This window comes from Podarcis tiliguerta, assembly GCF_965153285.1.
Source record: "Podarcis tiliguerta genome assembly, chromosome: 1".
Lineage (NCBI taxonomy): Eukaryota > Metazoa > Chordata > Lepidosauria > Squamata > Lacertidae > Podarcis > Podarcis tiliguerta.
In genome coordinates, this window is record NC_139534.1 from 32,317,779 (window position 1) to 32,323,778 (window position 6,000).

The 6,000-nt window shown below is 42.1% G+C and overlaps 1 long non-coding RNA gene across 1 annotated transcript in view; it reads left to right on the forward strand.

The window, feature by feature from the left end:
- Window positions 1-1,121, forward strand: part of LOC310664985 — a 31,292-nt gene extending 30,171 nt beyond the window's left edge. Inside the window, exon 4 of the long non-coding RNA XR_014505137.1 lies at window positions 1,051-1,121. This is a non-coding gene — a long non-coding RNA (uncharacterized lncRNA). The remainder of the gene's footprint in view (window positions 1-1,050) is intronic.
- The last annotated feature ends 4,879 nt before the right edge of the window (window positions 1,122-6,000 follow it).

Genomic DNA, 6,000 nt, shown 5'->3' on the forward strand with positions numbered 1-6,000 from the left:
CCATGGTGATTTGTTTTTCTTCTAACAAAACCCAAACAACTCTCAGAAAAGTGATAGAAGCCAGCTTCCCCTGCTCAAAAGTGGGAACTTTTCTGAGCTGGGAGCAATAATTATGGCCTAGCTTTGGAAAAAGAACAAAGGGTGCAGAGTTTTCTAGCTCAATTTAGAGGTTACATAAATGGCAGTATAAATTACCCATCATTAAGTGGAAGTATAAATTACATGCCAAAGGGCTGAAAGATGGAGGGGTCGTCGCATGAGAAGCAGCTGAGAGGGAAGGTCTGTGATGCAGTTGTAAGAAAGTTGAAACCTGTACATTTACAATTGCTTTTTAACTGACTTCTCTGCTGTACTGATGCTGCTTCTTGGTGCTTGCTAGGAAAAAGTGGGACAAAGCTGTCTGGTTCTTCTTATTTCAAAGGCGCCTTTCATGATTTATAGCAGGGTCTAAAAATGTGCCTGATTTACAGGAGGATAATCATTGATCGTCCAGATCTATGTGAATAAACCCAGAACATGGAAGCCAAGTCAGGGTAGTGCTAGGGCTAGATTAAAGAGCCTGTGGCTCTTGGCAGAATCATTTTATGGAATGCCACTTGTTTTTGACCCATTAACTACACCTGTCTTTGCCAGCATTCACACACGGAAGTTTGCTCACCAATTAAATTTCCGCCTTTTAGAGTGGAAAACCTCTTAGGTAGTTAATTATACCCTAAACAAGGTTTCCAATTTGGCTGTTGTTGTGCTATTTATGCAGCTTTATGGTTAATTTAGTTTGCAACACTATAGATTTGTTGGTGGAAAAATGCATATTTGCTTATCAGAAACCTGGCTGAGTGAGAAGGAAATCCTTGGCTCAGTCTCATATAAGCTATGAATTTATTAAATAGCGGAAGCTACTATTTTCTCTGCCCCAAGCTCCCAAATGCAATAAGGGGGTTATAATACTGACTGCCATTAAACCTTTTTTTGTTGTATTCAGGCACAGAAAATTCACTGTGCACCATCACAACTTAGCTTCCATACTTTCCTCTCCTTTTCTTCCCTCAGACATCGAGAAATCCTGCCGCAGACTTGTGTTTGAAGCCTCTTCAGAGAGTTGTATAAACTCACTGTATTCCAGTGGCGTAGCGTGGGTTGTCAGCACCCGGGGCAAGGCAAGTAATTTGCACCCCCTAACCCGTGGATTTGCACCACCTAACCCGTGGATTTGCGCCCCCTAACCCCCAGATGTTGCGCCCGGTGCGGCCGGCCCCCCCTGCACCCCACACGCTACGCCACTGCTGTATTCCCATTCCCTGTGTGGAGCCTGATTTAATATCCGAAGTTCAACGGGCATTATGGCCCTCTTGCTCCTGTCCATGAATGCCATAAACCTTGAGGCCTGGTGCATTTGTACCCTTGTACATCCCACCATTAGTGGCCCTGGACCTACCGTACATGGTTGTTGTAAGGATTACTTTGATAATGCATGGAAAGCACTTTGCGCACTCTAAACAAGTGCTGTATAAATGAAATCAATGCCTATTGGTTCAGTATCTGTGACAACGTACACATTCAAAATATTTCAAAATAAAATTGCAATTTGGTTGCGACTTACCTGTCATTTGATTAAAGCCCACCAACGACTTATTATTAGTAGTAGTATTGTTGTTGTTGTTGTTATTTTATTAACTGCCCTTAACCCTAAGGTCCCAATGCAGATTACAACAATTAAAAATGAAAGATTGAAACCAATTTTTTAAAAAACTTACCATTATAAATTTTTAAAAAACACAATATAAAAAAGTAATGAAAGCAAAAACATCTTTTCAAAAGTAATAACAATGTATACAAATGCTTCTATTTTGATTTCAAATCTTTCTTCAATAGAAATATTTCTGGGCCTTTTTGGAAAAGATGGAATGGTTGTTGTGATATGTATTTAGGCATTCATATGCCCAGTGTCCACCACACCACTTGAGTCATTAGTTTCATTCTCCAAAGCCATAAGATTATATCTATTACTGAGTTAGAAAATGCATAGAACTATGAAAAAAATAATGCTTGAATTTGCTCTGCCTCCTCCCTTATCTCTCCTGCCTGCTGTATTTTATCTATTAGATCTTAAGCCAGTGGGCAGGCAGTCTCTTTAAAAATAAATAAATCTCTGGACACTTTAATTATGATGAAGATTAGAATGATGGAGAATCTGCCTTGGATTTGCCATCTAATGTAGGCAGGCTAAATTTCTCCAGCATCATTTCTGTTGCCATCAAAGACAGCCTTCTTTTTAGACAAGCTATCATCGATACAACAAATGTTAGAATCCAATGAAGAAGCTATCAGATATGCATGATAAGACTTTAGCAAAACCGCTTGTTAAACATTTTGCTGCTAAAAGTACAAGCATGCAATCTGCCTTTTGAACTCTAATTGGACCGCATAAGGCAGAAAGCTCGGCAAAATACAGTAAATTAATCACTATCCAACAGGGGAGATCCTTTGGGAAGATAGAAGCATCCTCTGTAATCGCCACCGAAGCCAAAATGGCCAATACTTTTATAAACTGCTTTACCCAGTGAATTAATGCTAGCAACAGGCAAAACTACTAAGACAGTCTGCAGGAGCGGGAAAGCCATGGCTGCTTAAAGTGGTAAGCCCACTGTTGTAGGAGAAGGTCTTCCCAACAATGGGTGAAAGCCAGATTGTGACTGATGGGTGGCAATTTATTTTGATATTATATATTGTGCTGTCAAGGAGTGGCTTGTCTCCTGGTGTTTTTGCACTACATTCTTAGTAGAGAGTGGATGGAGGAATTGGTGATAGCGGTTTTGGTGATTGAGAGTGTAGGAGTGATTAATCCACCAGCAAGGAAGTTTCTAGGTAGGGTGGCCTTACTTTGCAGTCATTATTACAGACAACTAGCCATTATTTCTGTATTGTATTTGCATTTATACATATACATTGGCAAGCACATTTTTAAAAAAGTGCGCCCAATTTTTTACCTCTTTTGGGGTGATGCTTTTTTTTGGGGGGGGAGCAATGTAAAAATGGCCACTCTATTTCCAGATGCATCTTGCTGCTTGTAGGAGGATGAAGTCTTTCCAGGCAAGCAGACCTCCTTTCAAGGAGTCTGTAGCCTCTTACTGACATGAAGACACTTGTTTCTTTCTACCTCCCAAAGTAATAGGCTGATATGGAGGATAGCCTATTCCTATGTAACCTCTGTAAGTGAAAGCAAAGGGCTCAGCTCTATAAAAATCTCCACTGGTAGGCTTGAAGTAATGATAGCACATGTACCCTTAATAAATACATTCTTTTTACTTTGAAGTAGAGCCAGCAGTCTCAGTAAAACGTAAACCAGCACAAAATCCTTGCTAAGCATGCGTTAGACTTGGACCTTTTACAAGTGCCAAAAAAGGTCAAATCCATTTTTTTTGTTGTTTATCTTTTTGCTGCCGCACTTCTCTCCTTTCTTCCAAGACACGATGCAGAAATAACTCAGCTCTACCCAAAAGGATATTGCCATAAAGCTCTAATTTAGAAAATAAATAAATGGCAGAGCATCTGTCAGGATTAGCTCCTATGTACTAGTTTCATTTGACCTAAACATGACCTTTTCCTTAGAGTAGATTTAGTGTAATTCCTTTAGCTTGATTTTTAGCTGATTATCTGAGCTGGAGGCACACTGCCTGCACCCTAGGTCAGGGCTTAGCAATTTATTAACCCAATTCAGATATTTCTACTATTTAGCACCTAATTAGTGCCTACAGTTCCCAAGGCACCTCTTACTCTTACTCTAACTGCCATGTTGCTCTGTCCTGACTATTCCCTCCTACATATTGCCTGACTAAGGTAGCTCCACATTTGATAGGCCACTCCAGATGTAGGTCCCCAGAGGTGCTGCCAGGTTTGAGGGAGCCCTGGTTGAGTTGCATGCTGCCTCTTGCTGCCTATCTGATGATCATTTGAGGTGCCCCTTGGCTGTATGGTCATTGGGGGTAACAGCACTACTGTGCTTGCCATGTGTAAATCTCTGTTGCAGCAGACATCAGTATTGCTTGAAGCAAACATGTAAAAAAAAACCTGTGGGTGGCAGATGCATGTCTTGTACGTGTGCTGTGGTTCATTCAGGATTTTTAAATATATGTTGGTATGACACTGGTGTTTCATAAAGTGACACAAATGCTTCATATTGTATGTTCCACAAAATACATTGTTTGGGGCCAACACTCAAAGCAAGAAAACATTATTTCCTCTTGGCATATCTTAATGCTTGAAGCTGCTGGCACTGTATTAGCTTTTTATGTTTGGTAGTTCCCTAATTGCATTTGCAGCTGTGGTCCTGCAAATGCATACTCCAAAGAACATGCAGTTTCAAACTTAAGTCTGGGAAACAAGAAAGATCTCTGAAGCAATCGAAAACAGGTTTGATTGGGTTGCATGACATTTTAATATAAATTATTGCTGCTCCCACATGTTCAGAAAGAACCTGTGAATACAGTACTTAGCTGTTTTTATAAATCCTGTGGTTTCATTTCCTATACACCTTAACATCTGTGCTCTTGCTGGCACCTTGTTGGAGTCAGTTAAAGAAAGATGTTTACTATTTGATAAATAAGATGAAAGGTTGAGGCAATAATGGTGGCACCTAGGGGTTGGCCGGGTTGACCTTTGCCAAAGATGCAGACCCAGAGGAGCACAAAAATTTCACGTCTCCACTCTGACTTGGAATGGCTCGTATAGCCTGGTCACTTACCCATGTACTCTGCGGGCTGCGTCTCTGCTGCTGTGGGTGGCCAGGCAAAGGTGCGTGTTGCTGGTGTGTGCTCTCCCAGCAGCCCTACAGGGCTGCCTCCCCAGTCAGCTGGCAGTGCTACTAGAAGTGCAAGCAGAGTGCTGAGTGGGACTAAGAGAGAAGAAAGATGGCGAGAACAGGTGTGAGTTGCAGAAAGAGGGGAAAGGGAGGGAGGGAAGAAAGAGGCAGAAGGAAAAGCAGTGAGCGGAGAATTGAAACACAATGGGGGGAGACAAACAAACAAAACCCCAATTTAAAATACAGGTTTAAATGCAATTTAAAAAGCAGCCTCATTTTAAAAGTAGTCCATAAATCAAAACCGTAAGGGGAGGGAAGACATAAGGGTCAGACTGAGTCCAAACCAAAGGCCAGGTGGAACAGCTCTGTCTTGCAGGCCCTGCGGAAAGATGTCAAGTCCCACAGGGCCCTTGTGACAGAGCGTTCCACCAAGTCGGGGCCAGTACTGAAAAGGCCCTGGCCCTAGTTGACCAAAGTCTAGCATTTGGTCCGAAATACGGTGGCAAGGCTCTTAGCAGATGTTAGCTGCAGGGTGGGTTGGAAGAAAAGCTGCAACAAGTTCATGGGACTGGGCAGTGGAACACCTAGAGAGAGGAGGAGGAGGAGATCTTCCACTGCACAGCCCAAAATCTTTGTGCTAGCGGAACTGTTTAGCTGGACAATGCCCATGGGCTGAAAATAGACAGATTTTCTCATCCATAAGGACAAGGTATGCAGTGGTTACTGCTCCTTTTCCTTACTCTTCTCATTGCTTAAGAGTGGACAGACAAACTGGTAGGAACAGGAATGAGGACCAGGGTTCTCCAGGGATTGGCAGCAGAGAGTCACTTACAGGGGCACGGGCAGGTGCCCAGTGAGAGTGACCCCTGATGCTGCCATTTTCTGACCAAATTTCTCTTGCTAGGGAAATTACTAGGGAAAAGTGATGTTGAGGTTAAAAAGCCCTTCTGTGCACCTTTCTTTACACAACTGTTGCAGGAAATAAGTGGGGAAAGTCCATGTGACTAAGGAAATAGGATAGAGGTCCGATTGTGACTCATGGGCCCATAATTGTCTTTACATAAATTCATGACTAGTAGGCATCTAACCCTCCTGCTTTCTTGAAAGGTGATGAATATCACTCAGATGCAACTGAAGTACTATCTTACCAGCTGAAAATGTGTTATATACCATGGGATAACAGGATTATGTTTAGTGTGTAA